We start from the raw sequence: 5,566 nt of genomic DNA, 5'->3' as shown, positions 1-5,566 counted from the left end.
TGATGGTTTGAAATATCAAACACCCTGTCGAAAAATTAAACAGACTGTCAAAATTTTTTGGGTTTCTCTCTCCAAGAAAATGGTTGAAACCACCATTATTTTTTTTCTTTCAAATTTTAAAGCTTTAAGCTCTTAAAAACTTTAGAAATAAACCTAATTCCTTACTAGTACTTATAATCTATTAAAACAATCATATTACATTTTTAATCTACAAAAACAACATAAAATTTATTTTATAACACAAACATATATAAACTTACCTTTAAAATACTTGAGTTGTGGAGAGATGTGGGTGGTCGGTGGTGGTTAGTAGTTGCTGACGGTCGTTGTAGGAGGTGGCGACCATAATGGGGTTGGATGGGTATGGGTGGGTGTGTGTGGTTGGGTGAGAGTGAGGGTAGCAAATGAACATTATTGAAAACATATGGTACCAAGTCTGTATTTCGATAAAACACAAAGTACCAAATGAGTACTTACCCTTACTTAATTACATTTAATTGAGGATAGTTTGATAATATTGAGAAAATTTTATTGATCAAATTTGAGTCTAGGGTACCAAATATGTACGATTTCAAATTATAGGGTACCAGTGAGCATTATTGAAAACATAGGGTACAAAGTCTGTATTTTGATAAAACACAGGGTACCAAATGGTTATTTACTCAAAAATAAAAAAGCTCATTAATAAATCAAGAAACACAGTGCCCACCCATTATAATGCCTTCTATCAGGCAGTGGAAGTTGTTTCAGCTAACATGTTCCATAGGGTGTGCAGAATATATCCAATTCAATTACAACTGAGCGATCTAATTACAACTGAGCGATCTAATTACAACCGACTGCCAAAAATTGGATATCCAATTACTATTGGATAAGATCGGATGTAATTTTTAAGAATCCAAATTGGATTAGTCGGTTATTGGATGGGGCTCCAACATCCAATAAAAACTAACCGAACCGATCCAATAATCATCCAATTACATATATGCTTCTAATTTAGATGAATTTGTGTTGTAGGCTTCTAAATTATTAGAACTAAATAGTGTTTTCATTTGGATGAGTAATTTCTGTGTTTTGTAATTGAAATATACATGAAATTTAGATTTAAAAAGACTCTAAATGATTGGATGGATCCAGTCTGATTCAATAAATAACCAGGGGATGCATCCAATGGATGGAACCGATCCAATCCAATTATCCATTGGATTAGATAGGATCGGTTGACTCAATTCAATTGGATTGTATCAGTTGTAAAAATCCAATATCCAATGGATAATTGGATTGGATCGAATGGGCTTGAATCCATTGGATGTGATCCAATGAACACCCCTAATGTTCCACACTCTCACTTGACCTGTTCCGTCTCCAGTAGAAAATAGGCCACCAGGGCCTACCTGCCCAAACATGATACAAATGTTGAGAAATTGGGTCAAGCCCATCCAAACATGGGCTGTACTAGCCCTGCTTGTGAGCCCTTCTCCAATAATTTTGTGTAACCAACATTAATGGGCACGTGTATTATAACCACCTTTTGAAATTCCATTTCCCTCATTTCTGTTCCCAAACACCATTGTAAGAAACAATTATATTAACTCTGGAACCTGCAAATTTACACAAAAAAAGCTTAAGAAAATTATAAAAATACAGTAAACTCGATGCAAAGTCGATGCCTATGCGATGCTATTGGCATTGGCATCAAAACTGATGCCACATCAATCTTCTGGTTAGCAAATATATGCGATGCATTTTTTATGCCATTTCGATGCTAAACACACCAACATACATGGCATCGTTATACTATCGAAATACTATCAATGTTGCATTACAAATGATTCCCAAATTCTATATTCGTCTCAGCATAGAAATTACATCGCAAGAGCATCGACGTGGCATTGCTTCTCAGAGCCAATCTAGCACCTTCGCACAATTGCATTGCATTTGCATCAATTTGGAATCGTTATACATACATATTTCCAGATCTGAAGAACAAATAAAAAAATGCAGAAAAAAATACCACACTCAACACCAGAACAGTTCGAAAGTAGTATCTAATTATGGCATTTCATATTCATAAGTAGATAGAATGAGAGGATACTTACCCATGAATTTTTCTCAAAAATGCCAAGAATGACACTTTCTTCAGAGTTGTAAAATCCTGTATTGGCTAACTTTAATTTAGACAAAATATTTTAAAGTAATTAAGGAAAATCAGTAGCATATCCTTATTGATTCATGATTTAAATATCAAATTGATTCAACTGATTTTCTAGTGTGAAAATATCTTTTAAGTGTGAATATATTTTTTTACCTTATTTATCACAAATAATCAATATTTGGTATAAATATGTATTTCAATTATCTTGAGATTATTTTCAGGGATTATGTTTATTGTGGGATAAAGAAGGTGTCGAAAATGAACATGTTCAAAAGAAATGACCATGTTCGTTCTGCCAGATAAAACTGATTACATTGCTGACTCATCAGTTTCCTTTTCCGTCGACACAAAATCCATCTGGCTGGCTGATTTCCTAAATCAAAGGAATTTGCAATTTGATTTCAAAGATATCAAAAAATGATGGCCTTGGACGATTTCCTTGCCTATAAATATCTTGCCAAGGCCCTTGGAATTTTCACCTCTTCCATTTTGAATATTTGTAAACATTATATTATTTTGAATAGTGTCTTTATTTGTAGAGATTAAGTTTGTTCACCTTAATCTTTGTAAGAGTGCTGAGTGTACTTATGGATATCTATCTAGTCCATTGTAAACAGGTAGTGTCTTTTGTGAACGTGTTCATAAGGATCTTCGGGAGATGATTCTATCTAAGTCTCACTTCGGGAGGAAGTGTTCACTCGCTATTTTTTGAAGGGAGTTCAAGAGAATCAGCGTTTCATCAAAACCAGATTCGTAGAGAAGAGTACAACAAGATTGCGACAATAGTTTAAGAGTGAGTCTTACATTGTTTAAGTCAATGCTTTTGTACACATTGTTTTTTTACTAATTGGTTTATTCTCTGGGCGTGGCCCCGTAGATGTAGGTTATCTGAAAAGATTTCTGAACCACGTAAAAATTCTCGTGTGTTGAATTTTTATCTGGTTTTTCGTTTCTGTGTAAACAGTTGCATAAGTAGTGTGAACAAAACTAAAATCTGTCTAAACAACTTAATCAGTATTCCACATTTAATTAAGTTGTTTATTTTAAATCACTTGGTAATATTAAAATACATAATTTCAATTGGTATCAGAGCGGGTCACTAAACTCTTAGTGCGATATTGTATTTTTCCGTTTGTTTTGTGCCAGGTGAAATGTCTTTCTTTGCAGAAGGTGGATCTATATCTCACCCTCCATTGCTGAATGATACAAACTATCCATACTGGAAAGTAAGGATGAAAGCTTTTATCAAATCCCTTGATGAAAGGGCTTGGAGATCAATATTGACCGGTTGGACACCACCCGTCGAGACAGATTCGAAATCCGGTAAGACACAGGTGAAATCTGAACTTGAATGGTCTAATGAAGAAGATAAATTGTCAATTTATAATAATAAAGCTTTACATGCAATTTTTAATGGTGTTGGTGAGAGTTATATAAAATTGATTTCATCTTGTGAGTTTGCCAAAGATGCTTGGGAAATCCTTCAAACTCAATTTGAAGGAACAACTGATGTTAAGCGATCTAGGCTTGTAATGTTGATCACGAGATTTGAAAACCTTCGCATGTCTGAAAAAGAAACCCTCACTGAGTTTTATGAAGAATTGTCTGACATTGTTAATGAATATTTTGCTTTAGGAGAAAAGTTGTCTGACTTTGTTTTGGTTAGGAAAATTGTTAGATCTCTTCCTGATAGGTTTCAATCCAAGATCACAACCATTGAGGAGGTAAAGAACCTTAACATGTTGAAAGTTGAGGAATTGATGGGATCTCTTCGAACTTTTGAACTTAATCAAAAGATCTGTCATCAAGAGAAACCAATTGCTATGAAGGAGAAATCGATTGCCTTGAATTTTTCCAAAGAGAAAATGGAAAGCTCAGATGAGGAAGATGATGATGAAATGATCTTGTTATCAAAAAACTTTAAGAAGTTTATGAGAAAGATTGGTAACAAGAAAAACATGTTTAAATCCTCCAAAGGTAATAATTTTTCCAAACCTTTTAAATCTAATAATAAAAAAGGTATTCAATGCAGGGAGTGTGAAGGTTTTGGACATATTCAATCCGAATGTGCCAATACCTTAAAGAAAAATAAAAAGGTCTTGGCAGCCACTTAGAGTGACAATGAATCTGAAAGTAGTGACGAGGAAGAAAATTATAATCTTGCCTTAACTTCTATTTTTTCTTGCTTACCTCCTTCTTACAGGTGAATGAGAACCTTGTTTGTTTAAATAATACTATTTCAACAGATGAGGGTTCCCATAGTGATTCAGATGAATCTGATTTGGATGAGGATTCATTGAAAGAATCATACAAAATCATGTATGATCAATGGTTGAAAGTGTGTTCAGATAATCATTTGATGGCAAACAATAACAAAGTTCTCAAGAAGAGAAATGAAGAACTTGACTCTCTTGTTAAAAAATATGAAATTGATATTGTTGCTAAATATTTTGAAACCAAACGATTGTCTAATGAAGTTGATCAAATTGTGAAAGGTGTCAAAATGCTTAATCATAGATCTATTGTTTTGGATGATGTTCTGCTTGCAGGTCAAAAAGCTTGTGATTCTTCTAGGTTAAGATCAAATGAATTTAAACCTAAAGGAAAAACAATTTTTATTTATGGAAATATTCTTGTTGTTTCAACAACTGACCCTTCTGCAGGTTCTACTCAGACTCATGTGGCCTCATCTTCTCAATCTGTCACAACACATGAGAAACATACTAGAAATTTCCAAAATAAAAAAACTGTTCATTCTACTCCAATTTGCCATTTATGTGGAGTGAAAGGTCATATTCGACCTAAATGTTTTACCTTGGTGAATTTTATTCACAAAAATTACTTTAATCATCATGGTAATTTGAGACAAATGCCCTTGAAGAAAAGGACTCCACCTAAGAAAGTTTGGGTGAAGAAAAATAAATTCAAATGTCTTGTTGCCTTCACTACAAGGAAAAAAATGTTCATAACACTTAAAAACTGCTAACCGGGAGTATTGATAACGCTTCTGAAAACGCTAACATAGCCCCTGTTATTAAAAGTCCTGTCTTTTCTATGACAGTATTTGAATGTTATGTTCGATGTTATCTTAAACTATTCAATAACACATTTTTAGTTGCTATAATATTCAAATAATAACATTTAGTTAGATTATTTGGTTATAAATTTGACGTTTAATTTTATACTTTTTGCATAACACTTTTCAACTGTTACTTTTGATTATTTTGATAGCGTTTTTAGTTTGTTATATTATATAATTCATAACGATTTGTTACACTTATAATATGTTTCTAAATCATAACATATTAAAAGTCTAGTAATAAAATTTTGTTACTTTAGTGTGGATAATATATTTTAAATTTTATTTTGATAAGTATACTTATAAGGTTTTTTTTAATTAAGAGATTTTTA

Source organism: Humulus lupulus, chromosome 5 (genome assembly GCF_963169125.1).
Source record: "Humulus lupulus chromosome 5, drHumLupu1.1, whole genome shotgun sequence".
Classification (NCBI taxonomy): domain Eukaryota; kingdom Viridiplantae; phylum Streptophyta; class Magnoliopsida; order Rosales; family Cannabaceae; genus Humulus; species Humulus lupulus.
The sequence above is the reverse complement of the archived record's forward strand: the minus strand, read 5'-3'. Positions refer to the sequence as shown.